The 26,533-nt window shown below is 41.4% G+C and overlaps 1 protein-coding gene across 9 annotated transcripts in view; it reads left to right on the top strand.

Annotated features, from left to right (window-relative positions):
• Foxp1 (forkhead box P1) overlaps nucleotides 1–26,533 on the top strand; it is a 487,831-nt gene that overhangs the window by 360,759 nt on the left and 100,539 nt on the right. The window lies entirely within an intron of this gene.

Below are 26,533 nucleotides of genomic sequence, written 5' to 3'. Positions count from 1 at the left end.
TAAGGATCTCTGTCACCTCCATCCTCACCAACCCCTTTGAAACACCCCTTTTTGGTCGGCCCCTGGATCTGCTGCACTATAGAGAATTGATAGACTATTCTGTAGTACACAGTGACTAGCCAGTTTCCGTTAGTGTCAGGGGTCTCTCATTGTATGACCTGAAACTTTAGGAGGAGACTCATGAAAAGGTCTTAAAACAGATCATGAGCCAAATCCCGGAACTTGTTTTAATGGGACTGATAAACCAAGAAAATCCTTAGTTTTTTTTTTTTTTTTTTTAATGGCTGAGGGAAAATCAAAATAACAACATCTTGCGAAACCTGAAAATGATACGAAATTCAGATTTCTGTATCCACCAGTCAAGTTTTATTGGAATAAGGTCACACTCATCTGCTTCCTTGTTTACAGCTACTTTCAGCACAGTCAAGTTGGTTGCAACAGAGTGCACATGTATGTCCTGCAAAGCCTAAAGAACTTGCCCTCTGGCCCTTTATAGAGCTTAGAAGTTATATATTGACTCCAGAATATCTTTAGGAACAGAAGTTTGAATGAGCTAGAAACTTACTGGATTTCTGTATAAATGAAAAAAAAAACCAAAACAAAACTGGAATTTTTTTACCCAGCCTTTAGAAAAGGCAAGACTGAACCTAGAGGGAACTGATAGAGAACAATGTTATGGTGGCCAAGAACATAGCATTCTCATAAGAAGACTAATAATCTTTCTTATTATCACCATCATCATCATCAACAAGATCTAAGTCTCATTTTGATCCTTAGTAATACAGTCATTATTACCAAGATCTTGGCATCAGTTGGCACTGAGGTCTGCTGTAAGGGCTGGGCATAGCTCAGTGGTACAGCGCCTGCTCAGTGTGCTTAAGGACTGGGGTTTGATCCCTAAGCATCACCAGAAAAAAAGAAAAACATTGTTTTAAATGACAGGATCTGAATGCAAGGCCCCTAGAAGTAAATGTGAAAATAGACCAGGACATTGGTGACTCATTCATCCTTCCATGTTTTCCTTTGCCTATCCAAACAAACATTTATTTTATTAATATATGTTTGTACCATATACTAACACATATCACATCTTCATTCTTCTCCCTCCCCCTTCTCCTCTTGCTCCTTTCCCTTAGATACCCTTTCCATCTGCAAAAGGTCATTCTAACATTAATTACGTGCCTGTGGTGTCCTGGGCATTACTTACTTCTGCAATACAGAATTGAGCATTTCTTACTCATTTTGTTATACTTGAAACTGTACAGAGGCAATTAGAATATAATATAATAAATGCCCTAATAGATGGGACAGGATCTGATAAAATGTGGATCTGTTTGAAATAAGGCTAGTATCATTTGGAATGTGACTAATACAACTGAGCTGAAATTCAAATTTTTGTATATTTAAAGAGGAAGTACCTCAGTGGCTACCATTTTGGTTCACTCAGATGTAGAACGTTTCTGTCATCATAGAAGCCTCCGTTAGACACTGCAATTTTTAAATGTTCTTTTGCCTTTTATTTTGTCCTGCTGATAAAAGATTGAAAAGTAGTCTATCTTCTTTGTTGTTGTTGCTGTTTGGTTTTGTGGCCCTAGAATTAGACCTGGGGATGCTTTCATGCTGGGTTATACCACTGAGCCATGCCCAGGCCAAAGTTTCTTTCAACGTGACTTTTTTTTTTTTTCAGCTTTAATTGAGTTTATTGGTACATTTTAGGGATACAGTACAGATACATTCATTGTTGGGATCTTGTACCTCTACATGACAAGTCTTGGTAACATGACTTCTTCATACACCTTCAAAATGGGTCTCTCTAACCCCTTCCCACATATATTTTCCTATATTCTCTTTTTACTGTATTGCTATCAGCAGAGGACAGTACTTTGTAAAACTCTGGAAACATATACTGCCTCCATTTTCTCCCTGGAGGCTTAAGTATTTACTCTAAATATGAAAAACTTCAAAGACTTGAACCTCTGAAAGAAAATAAGCCAACTCCCTCTCCCTCACCGTGAACCACAAGCCCCTTTGAAAACTGACAATTATTTTTATTTGTGCAGACTTAAGATGGAAAGAAGAACTTCAAAGAAGAATTTGAAAAATACCTTTCTCACCAAAAAAGCTGAAATCATTTCCTCTGAAAATTTCCCTCCATCTAAGGTTTACTTAGGTCCTAAAGACCAGCTGCCTCCACCCGCCCTCTGACAGAACCATGACCTTCACTTTCTACTCGCTCTGCCCTGAGGGTCCCCAGACATCCTGGTACTGACCTCCTCTCTTGGGCAGAGCCTGGCCCTCCTGGCTTCCTGTTGGCATTGTATAAGCCAATTTCTTGAACTTTGTTTCTTCTATCCAAAGGTCATTCATAATTGTGCTTTTCACACCTGCCCCCCCCATAGTGGGGTTTATTGGTCTTTTATTAATAGTGTTATAATTGATAGTTATGTTTCCATTTAGATTTACACTTGATGTTTCCATTAAGACTAATAACAGCAACCATTGCAATCACAGAACTAAGTCCGTTGGTTAAATGATTATTGGTGAGGGAAAAAAAGCTTGAAATTTGCCTTAATCTTTAGCTTGAGTTGTTGTTGATGTAGTAAAGTTTAGTTATGTCCCTGGAATTAGAGCTGGCCAATTCAAAAGCCACTTACCAGGCCAGATGTGATGTCACACGCCTGTAAGCCCAGCTGCTCATGAGGCTAAAACAGGAAGATTGCAAGTTTGAAGCCAGTCTGGACAACTTTATGAGACCTGTCTTAAAAACAGGGTTGAGGGAGGTAGCTCATTGTCCCCAGGGTTCAGTGCCCAGTACCATAAGGATTTAAAAAGGGGCCAGGTACCACATAGGTGGCCTGGTGTGAGTTAGCTCACTTTTGAGTTTCTATGATATAGAAATGCCTATACAGCAGATTAAGTTGCAGGATTCACATTACAGTGCACACAAGCACAGAATCTGGCACTTGTGGTACCTTCTTTGGCAGTTGCTATGAGCATTGTGTTATTAAGATATTAGTTATGGAAGAAGTGAAATTTTTGTAATACTGGGGCTTTTTAATGGCGGGAGATGGACAGAGAGTGACAATTGTCGGCTATCACATGCATTTCAGAGCATATTGCTTTGAAGATGGCCAGAGCTGTGTTCTTGTCTAAAGATCATTCATATATAGCAGACAAATTGAAGATACAACAACCAAAGAAAAATATTGCCACCTGGATTGCTCCTGTCCATTGTCCTCTGTCCAGAGTATCTCTCTCTCTGCAAGTCTGTAGTCAGCTGAGAAGAAAGGATAGGTTTTCTCTTCCATTCTGACCCCTCTTGAGTCCCACCTCTAAAGAAGAAGTTGTGCTTTTTTCCCCCTCTTTGCACACATGTAACTATCAAGAGGATCAGAGAATGTTAGCATTTTTCTTACAAGTTCCACTTTTCTTGGGTCTTGCTGTTCTGATAAAGAAAGCATGGATCATAAAATTGTCTTTTCACAGGCCTTCTAGTCAGAGTTGGCTGGCTTTTCTGGGGGACCAAGTAGACCAAGTTGTTTGTCACTCTTCATTGACCCTCCCCTTCTCTTCACACCTGCAGGCTGGTTCTTTCACTTCTGTATTATCACATTATTTACTGCATTTATGGAAAAATGGGGGGAACAAATATTTTCCAACAGCCATTGTGACAACTTTGATACGAAAAGGACAATACTGTTGTGTAAAAAAACAAGACCAGTGTGGTGGTGTACACCTGTAATCCCTGCACTCTAGACAGCCGAGGCAGGAGGATCGTAAAATTGAACCCAGCTGAGCAACTCTGCCCTAGCCAGACCCTGTCTTAGAATAAAAGATTAAAAGGGCTGAGGATGTAGCTCAGTACGAAGGCCCGAAGTTCCATCCTCAGTACTAGAAAAAAGGCAGGGGGAGAGGAATGTCTAAGAAAAGATAAAGAAATTAGGATAAGATATTTCTTGAAAATAGGAATTTTGAATGTATTTTATAAAAGGTATAAGACTGCAGAAAGAGTCAAGTCTGAAAAATTGATTCTCCATTAAAGATACAAAAGAATAGCCCATGGACTAGATGCAGTTTTTCTTGTACCCACAGTGTTTAACATTTCTGAGAGTTAGTTACAAAAGTTTAAAAAAACCTGAAGATTTCCAACTAAAAACTCAGCTTCTAGCTTCTCCTAGAAAAAAGTCAGATGCACAAACATATCTCTGGTTATCTGGAGCTGAGAAATATTGTCCCTTCCTCCCTGCCATAGATTTAAGGCAGCCTGCTCAGTCAACCACCTGTCTGCTCCAGGTACCTTCTGTGTGGCCAGGAGTTTCTTTAATATATCCACCTAAGACTCTCAAGGTTTCAATATGCTATAACAGACCAGCCAGAAGTCTCTGTAACTTTGCACCCTGACTGTAGATGTAATTTCTTTTGCTGGATGCCCCTGTGAAAATTCAAACTCAAGCTCTGATTGTGTGATTGTGTGCAGTGACAGGCCCTTTACAGCCAGGATAGAGCAGGGGCTTGTGTGTTCCTGCAGGAGGTACATGTGTACCAAACCAGAACAAACATTTTGCTCTCGTTGTGAGGTTTTGGTGCTCTGTTAGTTATGCTGAAATTTAGTGTCTTAAAATGATTATTTCAACATGTTTTCTTTCACACAATTTCCATGGGACTGCAATTGGGATTATTAACTGGGTTGTTCTGACTCCCACTCCCAAGTGAGATTTCAGTCCAGTGCAGTATGAGGCTGGGGTGTGGCTGGGGCTGGAACCAAGGATGATACTCACTGAGTATCATCGTGGCCCAGTAGCTGGCTTCTCCCAGAGTGATCCGTTTTGTGACTGTTAGCTCTCCATTAGTGTAACAAATACCTGAGATAATCAAGTTACAAGGAGAGAAGCTTTGTTACAGCACCTAGTTTTGCAGATTATGTATCATGATCAGGTAGACCCAGTGCTTTTGGACCTGCAGCGTGGGAACAAATCATGGTTCAGAATGCATGGCAGAACAATTTGGTCCCCTCATTCATACCTTGGATGTAAAAAGAGAGACAGGTATCCCACAGTCTTCTCCCAGCGCATGCCCCAAGAGCATCCCTAACAACTGGACCCTTATGGATCATTTATCAAAATATCCCAGTGACCTAGGTAGAAATTACATACTATTGCTTCTGCCATATTTATTGGTCATATAGACCAGATATAACACAGTATTGGAGGGAACTCTTCAAGCCATGAATACCAGATGATGGGAATCTTTGGTGATGTCTTCGAGTCTGGTACCTTTGATGCCAGCCTCTGTGTTAGCCCTGTTTAGAATCGCTGCGTGAGTGGGCCTGTGTAGTAGCTTGTAATGTGTCACTTCTTTTGGCTATGTCGAGCACAGAAAAGGTTAAAAGCAAACATGTGGCCTGAGCCCTGAGCATTGGTACATTGGTACGTTTTTGGTTCAAGGCCATTGGCAGATGTATTGTGTCTCACCAAAAGACTTGTTACTAACAAGGAGAGACTGACCCCCCAAAAAATCAGGTGTATCATGCCAGTATCCTCCAGTGTCATTCTTTCTCTTTCCACAAAGGGAATGTTCTCAGATCTGCAAAACCATAGAAGATCATCTCAAAGTGATTTTAATGCAAACAAGTAGTTGAATATTTATACCTAACTGCCTCACTGTTGTCTCAGAAGACTTTAACATATTGGTATTGTCTTGCCATTTGTAGTTAGATTACTAACAAGGAGAGACTGACCCCCCAAAAAATCAGGTGTATCATGCCAGTATCCTCCAGTGTCATTCTTTCTCTTTCCACAAAGGGAATGTTCTCAGATCTGCAAAACCATAGAAGATCATCTCAAAGTGATTTTAATGCAAACAAGTAGTTGAATATTTATACCTAACTGCCTCACTGTTGTCTCAGAAGACTTTAACATATTGGTATTGTCTTGCCATTTAAGTAGTTAGATGCAGACAGAAGTTCAATAACAGTTAGGTCCCTTCAGCTCCTTCAGCAGAGTGGTAATGAGATTCGCCATCCACCATCTCAGAAATCACTTGGTGGCTAGACTGGTCTTGACATTCTATCAGGCACCTAGGGTAAGTAGCAGACAGAACCTACAGGGTCCCTGACCTCATGGAGAGGACATTCTCATGGAGCGTTAACCGCTAAGCAGAAAACCGAGTCACCACATGCTATGTGATGATGGAAATTGTAAGAAAAACCAAGCTAGTGAGTGGAGATGGTGGTGATGACTGCCCGTGTGAAATGACCTTTGGTCAGAGACCTTGATCAAGGGAGAGATTCATACAGGTACCGGGTTCTATTCCAAGGCAAAACTGAACTTGCTCTGCTTTTCCAGGCCTTAAGGCTCCCTCTGCTCCCAGGCTGCTCATGCTCACCTGTTTGCCCTGCTTTCTTGACGATAGTCTCACGGTTATTCTTAGGACTTGGCCTTCTCTACAACAATATTTTCTTATCCTAAACCAGATTCACGTGGCAGACACATTATGCTGTGACTGGTCTGGTGTGTATTTCCCCTTTTTTTCCCCACAAAAGATTTTATCAAACTTATTCATGCAAACAGGTATTTTTGTTTGTTTCACATGAGTCTCTTTTGCATAATATAACAAGCTCATGATTTCACATGTACAGTAATTCATAGAAAGTGATAGTCATCTTGCTTAGATACCTTCCTTCTCAAAACTAACCTGCTAAATATAGTATCTTCTCAGGCCCATATAAGGTGCCATTAAAAAAGAAAAAAGAAAGGCCAGAGTTTCCCCACCCACGAATTTGGTTATAAAAACAGCAGGGCAGGGTTTTTTTGAACTTGCATCAGTAAATTTTTAATTTAAATAGTATCCTGTTTTGACAAAGTGCTAAACCACAAAAGTCTCAGAAAGGTGCTGTGAAGCTTGTGTCAATACCTGCTGGCATCTCTCAACAGGAAACTTTGGATGGCTCCTGTTGTCACTCTGTGATACACTGGCAGGGAATGCATGCCCTTATTTGTTACATCCGGGAAATGGTCAGAATAGCTCTGGCGCAGCTTTGATCCTGTTTACATTAACTTGAATATGTTGCATAACCGCTGGCCAGACAGAGCCTGTATTGTTTCTTTTGTTGGATTAATTAACACTGGATTTCTGACTTTGCTAAGCCTGAGAATAGAGAAAGATACAGTACATTGTCACACAGGCTCCATTGTACCCAGGAAAGAACGGGGCTACCTGCAAGCCTTTCCTTGCCTCAGTGTTAGGATCTCAATGGTTCTCCAGTTCAACTTTGTTCTCCAGTTCAACAGAGTTCTTGCATGGACTGGACTCTCCAGAGGAAATCCAAGTCACTGTAACAGCTGTTTGTTGGAATTCCATCTTGGCTTTCTTTCAGCTCACATTTTTGCATGTGTAGTAACTTGCATTTTACTGTAAAGGTGACTGCCTTTTTCTTATGGGGCCTTCAGGGTAAACAGCCGTTCGTTTCCATCTATGAACACACATGTAGCTTATGTTTGGGTAGGCTGCCCGGTGCTTCCAAAGTCATTTTTCTGTAATGTTTATTCTCCATGGTTGTGCCTAGATAGATTCTATGCCCCAGTGCCAGACAAAGAAGTAGCCTGTAATTCTAGCTGAATGTGTTACAGTTGAAAGTTGAAAGCAAGCGATGGATCAAGCAAATCGTTTTTAATTTTACGTAAATTGGTTTTCTACTTTGCTCTGGGGCAGAAGTTTGCAGCCCAGGGTTACATTAGATGTCTCTCACGATTTAGAAGAGAGACATTCCTGGAAAGTAAGTGGAAAAGCACAACTCAGGGTTCTAGTGGCTGCCTCTCGTTGATGGACCTGGGGAAATTGGAGATGGTGCCTGATCCCTGAGATGGCAACCCCTGTCTTCTTACCAGCTAGAGATCCCTGGAGGTTAGAGAAGGCAGAACGAATTCCAGATTCTCTAAAAGTACAAGTAGCGTGGCTTTTATCAGTATAACCTGCCTCCCTCCTTTCAACTCATTGCATAGTAATGACATTGGTATATTGTATTGTCACACACCGCAGAAGAGAAGATGCACTTTTGGGAGGCTCACACATCTGTTTGATATGGAATTCACTAATAGTCTGAGCTGGGTAAACTCGACAGCCGTGGGTACCATTTAAGGGAGTACAAAGCTTCCTTTTGCCCTAACCCAGGGACAGGTGAATGGGGCCCATTATCAGTGTGAAACACCAGTTTCAGGTTTGGGGCTACAAAAAAGCTATAACTGGGAAGGATTTTGATCTGAAATATGTAGGTCCAGTTTTAGAGTTGTCGGCCATATCATCAAAACACTTAGCCCAGACTTTAGAAACAAAGGATATAGGTGTACATCCTGTTATGCCACGATAACCTTGACCAAGTATTTAAATTCTTTCCTTTTGTTTTAGTATTTACAACATGGTCATGAGTGGAATCCACTCTACCAAAGATCAAAAGAAAAGTGGAGCATAAAGCACCTAGCCAGAGATACCCAGCGTGTGACGAGAAAGTGCTAATAATGTTATCAGAACTTGATTGGGTTGTTATTAATGATTCTAAAGCACTAGGTCAACATTAATATGCATTAACAGTAGAGATCTGAAGAACCCCACTAATCAAAACCTAGAATTTTCATAGTAATGGAAACAAAAAAAAATGAAATTTTAGAATGCTAAATAATTAATGGAGTGAAGTGAAAAAGGTAAATGGAAGAGAGAAAATAGTTCTAAGGTGTTGGTGAGCTGGACAGAAAGCATAAAAGCATAGAAATCTGTGTACACTGACAAGATCATCAAGTGAAAGAAATAAATACACCACTAATGGGAAATGACTAATGCCTAAATTCATATATTTAAGCAACGATTAATTTCTAAAAATCATTTTCTACGGGAAAATCAAAGCTTTTAGAAAGTATAATTAGCATTGTTTAAGACAAGGGTAATCCATTAATAACCTATCCTATATTTTAAAACCTGGTTTCAATAAGAGATTTTGATGACTTTTCTTATACAGTGGACATTTTGGAATAGACCACCATGAAGAAAAACTGCATTTCCCTAGAATGTATAGATTACAATGAAATAGTTGCTAACAGATTGTTAAATCATTTATTGCCAGACTCTATGAAAGTATAATTGTCATAATTTGGCAAAGACCATCTAGAACAAAAAAGAAACTAAAATGTCAGATTCTAGAAAAGGAAGAAGCAAACTAAAGAGTGAGAAATCAGTGTAGAGTTTATGAAAAAGACCAATAAACGAGGAATTTTGAGTGAAAACTCATTGGATTAAAATGTCTTAACTGTACTTTCATAAGTGTCCTTAGGAAAGTTTTGAGGGAATAAATATATAGGAATATATGTGTGTGTGTATGTAATATATATATGAATATATATTACACATATTTATCTTAAAAGATATCACATTTATGTTTCAGAGCTTTTATTTGTTTGTGTTTATTTTAGAGGTGAAAATATGTTGGAAATATCCCAGTCTTTGGTAAATGGAACATATTTTGTAGAACTTCAAAATGATGTTACAGGCATACCTTGATAAGGACTTGGTAAATTTGAGTGATCAAAAGAAAATTGCACATGTGGTAAATTGGAACCTAGTGACTGATGCCTGTCGGGGACAGGCTGGGTGTAAGTGGGGTTGACATGGGGAATCCCTCCCAGAATGCCATCATATGGACAGAGACTTGAAACTGCCATCATGTACTTTGTTATTTGGTGTTTCCCCCTTGCTGTGCTTTGCAGGGTTGATTGGAAGTGTTAGTAAAACAACTTCCTAATCTCCCTGTGGAAAGAGGTATCTGTATTAGTCAGGACCTTTCCCACGCAAATAAGAGAACCCAGTGCAGACTGCCAAGTGATGGGGTATGTGGGAAGGGACAGATGGAAGGGGGTCTGTAACTATCAACACTTAAAAGCTCAAGGGTTCATCTCGAAGCTACCCCAGACCTTGGTAAATCGAACATACTTTATTGAACTTCAACATGATGTTGCAGGCATACCTGGAAAAAGATTTTGTAAATTTGGGTGATCAAAAGAAAAATACACGTGTGGCAAATTGAGACCTAGTGATTGATGTGTTTACTTGCCTGTGGACATAGTTGGAAACAGGCACTCACATAATGTCATCAGGACTTGGTCCTTATTCCCTTGTTCCATTCTGCTTTCTCTTTGTGTCAGCTCTGTTCTATGTCATGTTTTTCTCTTGTGGAGGCAGTCACTTCTGAGAGTTCAGAATCACATATTATAGTTTAACAATCCTTTAAGAAGAAATGGCATCTCTTGCCCAGAAATTCTACTCAAACCCTGTGCATTTCTTGAATGACTTGGGTCTACTCTGTATGTGCACTTGACTAAGAAGAGGGGACTATAATGATTGGTGGGCCTGAGCTATATGCTCAGCCTTTCTGAATACCCCACAGTCTTTCCAAATCTGGTGGCTCTCTTGAAATTGTGTAAACCAGAAATAGACAAGGAATATATTGTTGTATTTCTGTTTTCCTTTTAGAAAATAGAGAAGGGGGTGCTCTGTAGGGTTTTTTAATCCCTTTATATCCTATCATATTAATTCATTAGTCAACAGGTTTAATAGAAGATTCACTTCCTTTGGAGTTGGGCAACTCCTGCATTTATCCCACCCCTGAGACTGATCGCCTCTAGTGCTTGGGAGAGCAGTTGAGGTAAATTTCTTAGAATTGTCTCCTCATCAGAAACCAGAGAACACTGGCCCTAGAATATTTTTAGTCCTTCTTTACTCAAAAAAGTTGACATTTCAGCCATACCATTCCCCTTTGTAGTGGTTTTTCTAGTATACCGGTTTCACAGACGGATGTGTTCTAGACTCTGGGCACAGTCTGGTGGAATTTTCTACAGAGGCAGATATAGTCTATGTCTGCACTGTCCCGTATGATAGTTACAAGCTACTTTAGCTCTTGAGCACTTTAAACATGTGATTTTTGTGATGGACGAACTGATTTTTGTACTTTGTTTAAGTGTAATTGACATATATAAATAGCCACCTGTGAGTAGTATCCATCATATTGGACAGCTCAGCTCTGAATTAATGCCTGAATGGAGTGACACAGATATTTAGACATGTGAAATGTGGGTGGCCACAGAAGGTGATTTAAACCTTGATGTTTTATGCCTTTTTGGTAAGTATATTTTTCATTCATAATTCATAGCAAAAAGAAAAAGTACTGCTCATTCCCATAAGTACGGAACAATTGCTATCTTTCTGCGTATTTCCCAATCAAAACCAAGTTGTAAGTGTTGGAGGCTGATTATTTTAGTTTTGTGGTTCTTTGTGTATCTGCCTCATCAGGCGGTGTGAAGCAGTGGAAAGAATGCTTAATTTAGGAGTCAGAAGTTTTAGGTTCTGGTCTCGGTTCTGCCAGTAACCAGACACATGACCTTTGGCTAGTCATTTTTCCTCCCTGGGCATGAGTTTTCTCATCTGGAAAATGAGGGGGTGGGATTCAGATATCTCCAGATCAATACCAGATCAAAGTTTCTATAATTCTATGTCTTTGTCTTTGACCTTGTGACCAAGATGGTGACTGGAAGTTTCTCTTTGTATAGTCACTGAGCGTAAGTACAGAGTATTAAATTAATTGGTGAGATGCCTTAGATCCACTTTTGTATTTGAACTGTGAAAAATGTTAGAATGTTTTTCAAATTTCCAGTGGATCTGAAAGAACCTGAAGAAGAGTCAGATTGTTTCATTATTATTTAGTGGGCTAATCAGATATAAATCTAGACCAAAATGCAGAACAGATAGCATTAAACTATGCATACTTAATACAAAGGTTTCATCTGAGCTTTCCTCCTTGTGCCGTGTCCAATGGGACTGTTGTGGAGGTAAGAGCTTCAGAGAGAATGTTGGTAAAACAGGCCAGAGTGAAGAATAAGTGTTAGAGAGAAAGCATGGTGTGTTCAGTGAGTTTGGGAAGTTGGTTAATTGAGCAAAATCATAATTAGTACTGCAGGGGCGGCCTCACAAAGGAAAAGCAGAGATAAGACTTTCCTCGATACCCAGGGTAGTCAGGGTTAAGGAAGGATGTTTGGAGTGATTTCATCTGTAAAGGTTGGATTTCGAAGGAGGAGATGAATCACAAATGAAGAGCAAAAGGAAGAAAAGAACACTGGCCAGATTTGCAAGAGCAGGTAGGAGGATTTGAAGTGTTCCAAAGGACATTGTGGTAGGATGTGTCAAATCAGCACGGAGGGAGAGAGGCATCAGTGGGATTGAAGAGAAACAAGGTGTTTATTTGGTGATTTAATTTTGATGTGGGTAGTGGCGTATGACATTTGTGTTGCTATTGGCAATATGTAACAGCATTAAACATTTAATGGCATGGTCCTGCTAGTGAATGCTCATTGTAAGTGATGACTCCTATACATACCCTGACTCCGTAGGATCATTCAGGCAGAACTGCATCTTGCAAGCTATATTTTTATTTTTTTAACTGGTTATCTTTAAGTATGGGAACACTTATCTCTAGAGATTCATTTTCATTTAGAAAAACTTCTAAAGGTGCTAATTGCATTTTTTTGAAAACTCTTACGTAATTATTTAAAATTATTCTACCGGCACCATAAATCAGAACTTTTCCCATTATATTGCTGAGGAACATTTATGACCTGTTTAGACAGTTTTGATTTATAGGTTTAGGAAACAAGAATATAGAAACCATTGCCAGGTTTTAATTTGGAAATTTCTCTAGCCCATTAGTTTCTGCAGGAGGGAGAAACAGAAGGCTGAGAAGGAGAGGTGATTGGAGAGGTATAGTTCATGCTAGGTAGACTTAAGAAGAGGAGCAAGTCCCTCTTCGGGTGGCCCAGCTCTGAAGTGAGCAGTTAGTGTGTCCTGCACATGCTGTTTAAGACTTCTAGGCATTTTTGTAGATATTGGTCCATGTAACAGGTGCCCAGATCCTGAGTGACGTTTACATTCTTTATAAAAACATAGACTTGGAGTAGCATTTTCGCAGGGTTATGGTGAAGACTTGAGTAGGAATTTCACCTATGCACGAAAAACTTTGTTCATGAAGCACCTCCTAAGAGCCAGGCACTTTGCTAAGTGAGGTGATAGAAGGAGGGGACTGATATTGTCCTCCCTAGAAGTGGGGGATACTTGTGAATAACCCTTGACAGGAAGCAGGGATTGGTGATTGTCAACTAATTGTTGTTGCACTCGGTTTAGATGTTGTGAAACACCAGAAGACAGAGATTTAGAGAAATTTGATCAGAGTCTATCTCTAATGATATGACTCCAAGAATTTGAAGATGATAGAAACTATGTATGGAGGAGGATGAGGAAGAGTTAATCTTCTGAAAGGAAGACCAAAGATTAAAAAAAAAAAAAAAAAATCTCAGCAGGCTGAACTCGTGGATCAAAATGAAGAAGAGCTTTAATGGGAATGAATGCAAAAGCCCGTTCCATGATACAGTGAGGAGTGAAGAGCTCCAACTTAGCAGTTCATGTGACAATTAGTTAGGGGATGATTGTAAAACCAGTGGGAGCCAATCGGGACCTAGCAGGGGGCAGGAGTACCAAGGGCTTTAGGCTGTTTAATGGAATAATGAGTAATGGAGCCTCTGCCTGCTGAACTAGTCCCCCGATACCACCTCAACTACTGTGCTTATTGTTTGGCGCTCCTCTAGAAGGGCTGAGCGCCCAGCCTTGCTTCTCCCTTGTCAAATGCTGGCTGTGTGTTCTAAATGAAACTAGAATCTATTTGGTGCTTTTGGGAGAAGGGGGAAAGTTGTCCTAGAGGCTTAAATACTGTCAGCTGTGGGGTCTACAAGGTGTGATCAAAGTATTCTGTATCTGTTTAGATAAAAATTTATTACATTCAAAGATACATTGCTATTAATCCCTCTCTCAAAACATCCCCCTCTCACCTTGAACACATTCAACCCATTGTTCTTGCCCCTTTATGAAGCAGTTCTAGAAGTCCTCTTCCGTGTCTTTTTGTGGCTGCCTTCATGTCCTGAATCAATCCAAAGTGTTATGGCAGCTTCTGCCAAATAAAAACACTATGATGTGTTCCCATCCACCTTATTCATCAGGTCTGGCACAGTGTGACTTCTGGCTCTTTCCCCAAAGTCAGAATGACCAGGAAAGGCAAACATACTGAATAGACTCACAACCTCAAGGCAGTCATGATAATACATTTAGAGACACTCATGAAAGAGGACTTTCAGAGCTGCTTCAGAAAGTGGCAAGAATGACAGGATGTGTTTGAAGCAAGGGCAAGTATTGTGAGGGGGAAGAATGGCAATGTGTCTTTTACTATAATGGCTCTTTAAAAATTTTTAAACCTTCACCATGTGTTTTGTTCATACCTTACGCATCATACTGAAGACTGCAGTGCCCAGAATACAGGTGAAGAAAGAGAAATAGCAGCCAAGAATCATATTGCCACTGCTTGGGTCTGTGTAATAGCCCAGGGAAAGGTGGGCTGTTGCCTTCCTGTACATTTTCCCTCCTGCTCCCCCAGCCCCTTAGCTGCATCTGTAAAGACCTTTGGGAGGCAAAGACAAGTAGTGAGGAGACTCCTTGGACAAAGCAGATCTGGTTGCAGCTAGTACTGGATGGGCAGCAACTTAGGAAATGGCTTTTCCTGTCCTCCCAGGACAGGAATCAATTGATGATAAAATCAGTGAGAATGAAAGAGAGATGGTTTTAAGAAAAATCTGAATAGCTGTCTACCTTTAGTAGATAACGTTCATGTTGGATGAAGCAATTTAAGTTGACCCATAGCTATAAAATCCAGTTACTTTTGTGATCTCTGAATCATAGCTTGCATTCAGTTTTGTTGTTTTCAAATTTTCAAAGGATCTTATCATTGATGACGTGTGCAGATGTATTTTTTGTATGTAAAGCTACCCAGTTAAAAAAAATTTCAGATTTTTGTCCCTAACATGGCAATATAGAAATGCTTTTCTTGTTGTCAAATGTCTATCTTACAAAGATGCTCTTACTTAGCAAGTATTTTTTTAGTACTATGCTATATGAACCACACAGGTGAATAAGAATAGCACTGAATTTGTTCCTCAGGGCTTAAAGTTTAGAAAAACTGTGCGCTTGAAACAAATGAAATGCAAGAGGGATGAGCGACAACAATAATTATCTGTAAATTGATCAAATGTTTGTTGAGCTGCGTGTGAAGGCTAATTCAGTATTTGATAGAATGCTCAAATGTGTGGATGCTGTGCTCCAGGAGGTTAAGGAAGTGGTCCCACCACCCTCAATCTATGGCCAGGAAGGCAGCGAGGTTAGTGGCCTCTTTTACAGACTCACATGTTCACATGTGCTTATTTTTCTGTCGAGGAAGATAATTTTGCCTGATAGAGAAATGTTTTATGTTTAGACATGGCTCCTTTCCGCTTTTCTGTAACATTCACTTTCCCTGTACAGACGAGGCTTATTTGTCTTTTCCCTCACCTCTCCCTTCAATTCATAAAGAACAAGGGAACAAAATGGAGCAAGAACCACATTCATCCAGGTTCGTCTAGACAGCCAGGAGAAAGTGCAGTAAAACAAGCCCTGGTGGTTCGGAGATTGGAACCCTGCCACCACGGAGAGGAGGTGACCTGGGAACAAGCAATGGTTATCCTGATACCCTTGTTTGTTTGTTTGTTTGGTTGGTTTTTTTGGTACCAGGAATTGAACTTGAGTCCTTGTGCTTGCGAGGCAGGCGGCGGAACCACTGAGATCAATGCTGGGCATGAAACACTGGTTTGTGAGTCAGTGGGGGAGTACTTGATGTTTTGAAAGTTTGTCCCTCCTTAGATGTGAGTCCTCTTCAAGTTTTTGCTCTACTTAATTGAATAATAAGCTACTCATTTCTCACGTAATATTATTTAAACACTTCTGTGACCAGAATAATCATTGAGTTCGTGCTTCTTAACTTTACCCCCAGTGGCTTCCAGCTGCTATTTAAATGGTCGACAAACCCTCCAAAATATTCTCAAAGCCTAGCACAGATGCACAGATCCACTGAATCAAAATCTCTGACTCGGAAGCTAAGGAATCCCACTTGAGAACATACCTGGGTAGCAATAAAGAAGATCAAAGCCTGAGATTTTGGGAGAAGGTACTCATGTGTGTTTGTCCGAGCTGGGATCAAGGCAAGGAGAGATCACATTTATATCAAGCACCATGATATGGATAAAAATAGAGAACATGTGCCAAACAGGGAGTGAGAAGAAGAAATGGGTAGTTACCAAATACAAGTGAAATTGAGAAAAAAGAAGAAAAATTGGTAACGTTCAAGAACAAAGGTAGAGCATGGATTAGAATTGCCTCTGCCATGCCGAACCCGTCACCAGCCGCAGTGTTGGGCTTGTGTCACCTTCTATGTGAAGTTTGGGTATGCTGTTCCAGTAGCTCAAATGTCCTTCCTTACCCTGTCTGCCCAGCTCCCTGGGGCAGAGTGTAACCCTTTCATACTGAGCATAACCTTTATCTTATGTTGGAATTTTCCTTTTCCCCTTCGATTTAGGCGGAAAGGAGCCTCCTCGTCTGTGCTCCTTGGATGCCTGTTTTTTGATTCAGTAGTTGACCAGCTGATGGCTGGTGTCACACTCTGTGCTCTGAAAGCATAGGTTTCCATTCCTTTGGGTAGGATAAATATTAGAAACTCTGGGAAACAAATCTTAAACTCATCCCATTAAGCCTTTAAATGCTATTAGGGTACAAACTGACCCCACCCACCCACCATAGTGCTATGCTGGGCAGGCACTCCTTGGATGGGCTTTTCTTCCTAGACTCAGGTCTCTTCCAACAAAATACTGTGAAAATATAGGCAGACAGTTCCAGAAAATTAGATTTCATGTTGGCTAACCTATAATTAATTGTTTTTGGCACTTTGGAAAGGTTGATGTTCCCCTTCTCAGTGGGTCCCTGAGAGTGCAGTACTTACAGACCACCAAACTCCTTCATACATCCAAGTGATAACGCACTCGGTGGGTATGGCACACCAGGACACCTGGAAACTTAAATGGGGTGCCATTTTGCCTTTCAGTGATGATTCTACCTGTAGTTACTTTGGATTTTAAAAATAAAATGACGAGGTGTCTTCCATTATTGAGACGCACTGGGCAGAAGAGCTGCTGGTTAGTTAAATTTCCGAGTTCGGATCCACACTACCTATAGAATGGAAAAAGAAGAAGCACAAGAAAGCATGATTTATAGATGGGAAAACTAACAGGCATGGAGACTGTTAATTTATCAAAACTACAGCCAGGAAAAGATGTGACCAGGCTGAGAATCTCTAGCAGTCCCTTGCCAGGGTCACCATGCTGAGTTGTCTGCCTGCTTTTGATGATCAAAGACAATAGGTCCTATCAGCCTGATGCTTTTTATGTCCCTTCTGAGCCTAGGAGAGCCTATGTCACGTCCAGGCCATGGCTGGGGACCACCACCCATGCTCAGTAATGGTAGAAGGAGATAGGAGGAAAAGTGTTTCCACCAGTGGGGATGGGAGTGGGAGAAACTCCTTAACCATGGAGCAGTAGCTCAGAAGAATGCGTGAGCCTCTTCCCAGTGCCTCAGTCCTCTGACTCCTACATCCTTCCAGGCCCAGCTGCAGATTGTCACTTTGTCATTTGTGTTAGAAGTAAAGAGGCTCTTGGAATTTTACCTTTGTGTTATTTTAGATTCCACCCCAGCTGAATAGTTGGTGTCACTCAATCATATATGTTTTACAAAGGACTAAAACTGGCTAAGTCTCTTTATTCTCCCAGCCCCCATGTTGGTCTCCAGTTTGTAGATAGGATAAAAACCCTGGTTTGGGGTTTTCCTTTCAAGTTCAGATGCTTTCCTTATTAGCAGTGAAATACTGGTTAAGTAATTTAAACTTTCAGGACCTCAATTTTGTGTCTGTTGAATGGGTACAATGCTACCTACTTCATAGGGTTGCTTTAAAAATTAAGAGATGTTATGAGAAATGCAAACCCATTCATCACATACTTTTTTAAGTGTTGCTGTTTTTCTTAGCCATTCTGTTACTAGACACAAGCCTTTCCCTTATTTTCCCTCCCTTTGTCAAACCCTGTGCCAAAGTCCTCAGCAGTTCTCCTCAGTCTGTGACTGGCAATCTCTTACAGAATTTCCACCACATTCCCATTTTTGATTGGCTGTGGTCTTTGTTTTCTTATTCATTATTTCAATGTCACCTGAGCTCTGTGGCCAGCTAAAAGGAGCTCCAGAGGACAGATTCACAAACCAAGTGACCTCAAACAAATCCCTAGTAGCTACCAGCAGGGGAGTTACTTGGCCAAACACTTGTGTTGGGAGCTTGGTATACAGTGGATAAAATGGTCACACCAATCCTCACAAATCAGGGAATAGGTTTTTTAAAAATTGACACCCCCCCACAAAAACATTGAAATATCTATCCACAGTGAGACAGATAATAGCTTCTTCTTTATAGATACGGAAATGCAGGCACATGAACGTTTTTATGACCCCCTTTCTTTGCCGATATATCTCACTTGGTGACTTCAAACCCACATCCCTTGTGCTCCAAGCTCTAGGTGACTACCTGCATGTGCAGGAGGTAATTGGATTCATGTTTCATAGGTCTTTTTGCATGTGATGGGATAGGATGTGTAGGGCTCTGCAACTTGAGAAGGCTGGCCAGGGCAGGGTTATTGCTATTGCTGGTGTTACACTGTGAGGACCAAGCCAGGCTGGAAGAGGTCAGGATTAGCATAGGGTGGAGAAGGGTACCAGTGAGAGAGTGAGGTTGGAGGGTAGAACCAGCTAGCAATGCAGTGGGAAGGTGGCTGGAGGAGAAAGGATGTCAGAGAACAGTTAACCACAGAGTTCCCTGATTTCAGAGGCTTGGCCTGCTGGATTATGATATTACATAGATGTGTCCTGACCCATCTCAAAAATTGGACCTCACTGAATTTAATTAAGATCAATTAGACATTCTTCCTATTGTTCAAACACAATGCCTTATTTGTCTGAAAAGAGAGAAGTTCTATATGATCTGAAAGCTTCCTGCTTCTGCTGCTTTTCCTTGTGAAGGATAAATTGCCATTTGAAATAATAAAAAAATAAATAATTGGCCTGCAGTTTGGACTACATGTTTTTCCATAGGAATTTTCTCAAGATGTCACTTGACTTCAAAAGGACCCTAGTGCCTCAGTGATAAGACTCTTTGTTCCAAATTTCTCTTATAATCTAAGCTAGACCTTAGCTTCAACCTGAGATGGAAAAGCTGCCCACCCCCCTCCTAGCCAGCCACCTGATAGAAAACCCTGTCCTAGTTCACCTCTCCTTTCCAAAATCAGACGGAAGCAGGCAGGTGTTCTGCGGGGAGGGATGCATCAGACCAGGTACTCAAAATTGTTTTGGTAGGAGCAGGCTTGGTTTACAGAGATAAAGCAAGATAGTTAAGGAGGGAAAAATCACAAGCACAGAGCACCTAAGTGGGTATAGAAGTCAGGCTAGAACACTGTCTTTATCTGAGAGCTCATCCCAAGGCACCAAAGACTTGAAGTGAGTGACTTACTCTGTGGGCTCCAAGTTGCTGGTATCTCGCCGTGTTTGTGACCTGGAAAGAACCCCAGGAAAGATTCCATTGTTTCCCACAAAACATTTTTTTGTTTTTGTTTCCTAAATTTACTGTTGACTTGATAGTGATTCCCAGGCTCTAAAACCCTGCTTTTTAACCATATTCCTGGTGGTTCTATACAGGGACTTAATTGTAAACGGAGAATACCTGGAAATTAGTCCTTTGTTAGTGTTAACACGAACCTAGTACACTGGAAGCAATCAGCGATGACTGCTGTAGTTATTATTGTTATCAAAGACACCATGCCTTGTATCTCCTCCATATTTGTCTTTATTTAGGTGAGATGTATGTCTCAGAGAGTTGAGATGACACACCCACACTCTTAGTTTATGACAAAGGACTTGCCACCTGTATCATATAAGGGTTCAAACAAGTACTTGAGGCCATTTTGGAGTAGAACAGGTCTTCCTGCGTCTTTAAGGCCTGATGAGTGAGTCCTAGTACTCAGGACTATGTAAAAAATACCTGAGATTTCAGAAAGTGAGGAGTGTGTCTCCAAGAACACTCACCTTCTGTGGGCCTAGGATTCTGTTCTTGAGTTCTGAGACATATCCTGTCTTCACAGTTTTCCACTTCCTCTGTGCCAAGAGCTGGTCTACTAGTTTTTTTTTTCTAGAAGGAAGACACATCATTGAGCTTTATCTAATTGTCCCTAAAGGTAGCTCACATGTGTGCGTGTGTGTGTGCGTGCTGTTTTCCACTTTCTCTGTGCCAAGAGCTGGTCTACTAGTTTTTTTTTTCTAGAAGGAAGACACATCATTGAGCTTTATCTAATTGTCCCTAAAGGTAGCTCACATGTGTGTGTGTGTGTGTGTGCGTGCGTGTGTGTGTGTGTGTGTGTGTGTGTGTGTGTAACTGGTGACTACTAAGGAAAGAAAAGCGAGCCGTTGAGAGGTGGTGGGTCCCAGAAAATGTTTTTCGTGTAGTGGTTTCTGTGCCACACAGTGTGGAAGGCAATTATCTTTGGAGGGGATTCCGCAGCCCCGTGCAGGCTTCCCTGGTGTAAGATTTATTGTGGCTGGATTGGGTGTTCTTTATAAGAGCATTTACTCGGCATCTAGAGCGCTGTCGAGAGTGCTACTTCCTGAATGCTTTTGAGGTTGCAAGTGCTAAGCTTCGTTTTCCCGTCTTGGAGATATATTTTTGAAATGGTGTGCAGGGATTTGTATGGGCCTCGGGCTTCCCATTCACACTGACAGGAGCTGCACGCTTAAACCCCAGCACGCTGCTGTAGAAATTCACCCCCTAATGCCCAGAGTCCTCTCTTCAGCCTCGAGTCTGGCTCACATGGGCTGCGTGGCAGTTCCCAGTAGCATGCGAGGGGCTGGGAGCCACGTGCCATTATTCCAGGGAAGTTGTGCCAACTCAGCGGCCCCTAAAGTTAACTGATTTTGCACTTAAACAAAGGATAGGCAAGTGCTCTTCTGCTGTTTCTTCCCCTTTTCTCCTTCTTATGGATCCTGTGAATGCCAGAAGAAAACTTGAACACGAGTCAGCTAAATATACTGTATCCGGAAGCCTGAGGGACCATTGAAATGGGAGCAGTGGCCCATTACTGCTAAGAAGGTGTTTTATTGAAAATGCACTGACACACTGTCCCCGGAGAATGAACAGGAGGAGGCAGGATGCCCTAGAGTAATACAGGTTTTACTCCGAGGCAGGCTAAAATATAGTTTGGCACTCTTGAGCTGTGAGCGAGGAGGCAATAGAATAGACGAATGTGCTTTTTTACATTAAAAGTGCCATATTTCACCAGGGCTGCCCCTCCCCCTTCTTGGTTTCGGGGTCTTAATTTATATATTCCAGTTAATAGTTCATTACATGTCCTTTCTCTGGCTTTTAAAAGTTGTCTTCCAAATAAGTTGAGGTAGTTAAAATTTCCTAATCTTGGCAGGCTTACCAGCAGAGGGCAGGCGTAAAGAAGGTTTTGACACGAGGGTGTGTCAACCCAGGGTCAGAGGAGGGTGGCGATGCCTGGCAGGAAGATCTGTGAGCTCTGTTCCAAGGCAGGATGAGACACGCTCCCTCCGCCTCATTGCTGGGCTGCTGCACACCACCGAAAAGACAGACTGCACTACTAAATAAAGGTGCTGGGTTGCCTTTATCAGATACTCAGTGATTGCTACATAATTAAATGTAAAAAAAAAAAAAGATTCCATGCCCCAAGAGCCCTATTTTCTTTCCCCTTCAGCTCCCAGTTCTGGCTATGCTTAAAATTTAGGGTTGGCATGTGGGTGTGCTGTACATGCTGTCACTCTTGGGAGGGAAATTACAAGTCATACTTGGTGGTGGTGACCCCCCCACACACACCATAACTAATGATAAAGCCCCTTGGGGAATGCTCTTCTGCCCCAAAACACGTACCTTTTGGAGAACTTCACACACGTCAGTGTAATCTGCTCTAACCTCATGGCAGAGGCAGTCCACTAATAAATTTCACATCATGTTAAAATGGGGATTATAGTTTTATCATAAACGAGGCAGTAATTCATTACTGTCAGTTAGATATGGAGTTAGGAAAGGAAGTTGCCGTTTTTCTTTGCCATGAATGATTTTTTTTTTGTACCGGGGATGGCTATCAAATGAGTCTTGCAGTATTGAAATGTCTGTGTCCAAGTAACCCTTATTCTACTTAATAATGGCTCCAAGGCACAAGGGTAGTGGTGCTAGCAATTCAGATACACCAAAGAGACAAAGTACTTCCTTCAAATGAAAGTCCTTCAGGTGAAAGTACATTCAGATATTTTGAGAGCAGTCACATTTATGTAACTTTTATTACAATGTATTGATAGAGTTGTTCTATTTTATAGTTACTGTCAGTCTCTTATGGTGTCTAATTTATAAATTAAACTTTATACTTAGTATGATGAAAATACATGGTGAATGTTTAAATTAAAAATTGTTATTACAATGAAGGACACATGGCATGGCCATTAATCCCCTTCACTTCAAACATATCCCATCATTCTTGCCAGTTTCTGAAGTAGTTCTGAAAGTCCTCTTTTTTGGGGGGGGTCGGGGGGATTGAACTTGGGTCCTTGCGCTTGCAAGACAGGCCACTGAACCACTGAGCTAAATCCCTGGCCCTTGCCATGAGTGATTTTGTTTACCTGTGATGTTTCATGAATGTCTTTACAGTTAGCATGATGGTTTTCTTCTTTGATAAATCTTTTCCACGGCTCACGTACCCACCATTCATGAGTTACCTGAATGTTGACATGTCATTGAACTTGGGTCCTTGCGCTTGCAAGACAGGCCACTGAACCACTGAGCTAAATCCCTGGCCCTTGCCATGAGTGATTTTGTTTACCTGTGATGTTTCATGAATGTCTTTACAGTTAGCATGATGGTTTTCTTCTTTGATAAATCTTTTCCACGGCTCACGTACCCACCATTCATGAGTTACCTGAATGTTGACATGTCATGCTGTGTATATATAAATTAACCAAAGACATCGGCATTTAAAATGTTGCATTAAATGAAAATGCAAACAGCAATTTGGAGATGTCATAAAGAGAATTTTAAAACTCCAGTGAAACAGAGAGAACTCTCAATCTCTTCCCTTGGCCGAAGTAGCAGATGCAGGAAGAAAACAACATAATTAGCTTCATTGTCAACATAGACATAACAGTCACATAAACAGTATCGATGTGGAGCTAACTGCTTTAGCTCCCTGTAGATGGGTGATGTATTAATTTATATTTTTAAGTAAAAGCATTGCTTAAATCAAGACGAAATGATGGCTCCTTGGAGACAGATGCCCAAGTCTCAGGAATGGGGCACTGCTTTTGCAATTTAGTAACTTTAATTGGCTGCCCCGTTGGTGGTCTTTGGAGGAATACTCCAGTGGAGTCCCTTCTGCAGAGGTGAACCTCCCTGGGCAGGCCATCAAACACATGGCTGGGCTGAAATCTTGTACTCCTGTGGCTTCAGCTATTTCTCTCCAGCGAAAGAATCAGTGGGTTGAATCCCTTTAAGCTGTCACTTCAGAACATGTCCCGGGTACTCTACTAAATTAGTTGGGAAAGGGAAAGGAAACAAGTGTTAATACAAGGGTTGTTTGGAAGAAGCCAGTGAACCTGAATTACATTTTGGCCTCCCATCAAGCAGTTCATTTTTCTACCCATCGTTGTGCCTCTTTTCTTGTTATTTCTAAGCAGCCCTGGCCAAGCAGGTCCTCAGCTAGAGCTGTGAAGCACGTGGGCCGAGGGCCGAGGCCCGAGGCCCGAGGCTGTGTCCGCTTCCTCAGTGCTCTGCCATTCATCAGCATGGGGAATAAAGTCCTGACGAGAAGTCCCTTCTGCCTCTTCCTTTAGTACATGCTCTCTCTCTCTTCAAAGCTAGGAATGGGCAGTAAAACCTTTCACTTTCCTCTGTGCTCAAGCTAAGGCTCAGCAGAACCAAATAGAATCCACGACTAGTCCCAGGTGTGTTATTTGGTGGTTAGAGTTTGGTGTGGGATCATAGTAATCTGTTCTTAAGTGCACAGCCAGCTGCACAATGGACTCATTTAGCAACTGACAGGTTTCTTAATATGTGGTGTTTGAACAAGACTGTGTCTGTTGTGGGTGTTAGGATGTGGGCATCAAAAATATTTCTAAGTATGGTATTTAGCATTTCCTTTACTGTTCCTTAAACATGAGTGTCCCATTCCCCCACCCCAGGCATTCTTTTTATACTGGCCTCTCTTTTTCTGTTAACTGTACGATATCTGCTTCTCCTTCTGAGCCTATTGTGATGCTAGGTGTATTTGATTCTTAAGGATGAAAAAACACTCACCTTTCTAAACCTCAGTTTCTTCTATAAAATGGGATTGCAGTTCCTATTCAAGATATAGCAAGTCCACGAGACCATGTACTGAGTAGCCCCTGCTAATGCCCCCACAATCTAAACCAAGTAATTCTCCTCCTTTTCCTGTTCCTCCTTCACCTTTTCAAAATGATCTGCATTCAAGATGGTGAAAAAATGGCATTGATGTCTAAGTCGTTCTAGTATCCAACCAAGTTAGGTTCGGGTTCCAAACACTGAATCCTACACACAGGGCAAATACAAGGGACCCTGTGAGAGGATCCTGAGAGTCTAGAATTTACCGAAATGGCCAAGTCTATGCAGATTTTCAGGTTCATTATAACTGGTGCATTGCCTTACCCACAAGTAGTCTCTGAGTCACCATGTCATATGTCTGTTTGGAGAGAGGGTGGACTGGACTCCAGGTGGCTTCTGAGCTTGCTTGCTAAGCCATTTCCCTCTCTCTATTGTCACCTCTCCCCTTATCCAAACCCTCAGCCCTTTAAACAGTGCCTCCCCAAGGAGCCTCCCCACCCTCTGGAGCTCCTGGTGATCTTCTCTCCTCCCATAGTGCAATTTTAGCCCTTGAGCAACCACTGGCATTGCATCACTCTCTAATTATTTTGTGTAAGGCTTGTCTGCACAGCTGGGTCATAAGCGTCTGTAATGTTTTTGTTTGCTTGTTTGTTTATTGTTTGTTTTGATGCTCTTGGAGACTATTAACTGAGAAACACTGACCTGCATCCGAGGCAGTCCTGCGTGTTAAGGCATGCATGATTTTTATGGGTGCCTCATGAAGAGCTTAAGCCTTTAACAATAAAACTAAATTGTTTATTTAAAATGTATCCCATGGTTTCACAGAGGTTATATCTCTAATTTTGATTCTTGGAAAAATATCACTTGTGTTCTTTAAAACGACTGATTTCCACTTTCTTGCTGTACATTGGTTGGAGAGAACTTCCTATATTTTTATTTCCTGCTTTGGGTCTCTGCCAGCCCCTCCCGAAAGAGTGCCTTGTTTCTTTAAGAGTCAAGACTCATACTGATTCTGGGGACTGGACAATCTAGCAGATTTAAGAGGTCCAGTTCCCCCCAAAAAAGACCTGGCCTTGGTTCTCTCCTGAACATTCATGAGAGGGTAGGGCCACACTTTTTTGACCTGAAAAAAAAAATACCCTTAATTAATTTGTTATGTGATAGAAAAACACTCTAAAGTAGAGAGCAGCCCTCACTTTGCCGGTCTAGTATCATCTGGTCACACGAGTGTCATTTGGTGTTTTTTTCTCTCTTTCAGCCAGATGAATGAGGGGACTGCATGTTCCCTAGTGACCCTGTTGAAACTCAGGCCTTTGCCTGATTGGAAGTATTATCAATATGCTTTCTCGTTCATATAAACCTATGTTTAATTTAATACAAATTTAAAAATTACTTTCAAGTAAAACGTGGAATTACATTTACTAGGTTAGATTTTTAACTGAGGGAAAATAAATAAGCATTGATGTCACTAGCCATTTCCCCCGAATGTATAGAGGAAAATAAGGCGTTAGGATCTTTCATCATTTTTATATGTATATATAGGCCAGAAAGTTTTTCTCTAAGTTAGAAACCGGTAAATTCAGAGATGATTTAGGAAGCTGCTCAGATCGATCAACTGGACGCTTACATTGCACCGGTTTGGACAACAAAATTTATCCTATTAGTGACTTTATTTTTAAAAAATTCTCGGGTTTTGATAGCACGAAAGAGTAGCGACTGTTTGAAGGGGAAATGTACTCTTGATGTGCTCACAGAGAGGAGCTTGTGTTGTATAAGTAAGAAGGGAATCTAAAGAATTATTTCTTTGCAAACGTGTGGCGGAGGCTTTCTTTCGCAGCTGTCGTTCTAGAGGGGAAGTAGCTGGGTTCAGTGAGGAGGAGGCACGTTTGGTTGTTATTTATTTCAACCCCGCGTCGGGTTAAGTTTTCCTCTGCGCGAACAAGCACACTTTGGCGAGCCCGACTCTGGGAAGCAAAGGGGCGGCGGGCGGCGGAGGCTCGAGAACCATCGACGTGAAGCGAAAGTTCCCCGCGAAGGCCGTTTTCGAGGAAAGCGCTTCCCCGCGCTGCCCCGGAGGCCCGCATCCCTTCCCGCCGGCTCTCGGCC

The sequence above is a fragment of the Fukomys damarensis genome, unplaced genomic scaffold (genome assembly GCF_012274545.1).
Source record: "Fukomys damarensis isolate Sample0158 unplaced genomic scaffold, DMR_v1.0_HiC HiC_scaffold_28, whole genome shotgun sequence".
NCBI classification, from domain to species: domain Eukaryota; kingdom Metazoa; phylum Chordata; class Mammalia; order Rodentia; family Bathyergidae; genus Fukomys; species Fukomys damarensis.
The sequence above is the reverse complement of the archived record's forward strand: the minus strand, read 5'-3'. Positions and strand labels throughout refer to the sequence as shown.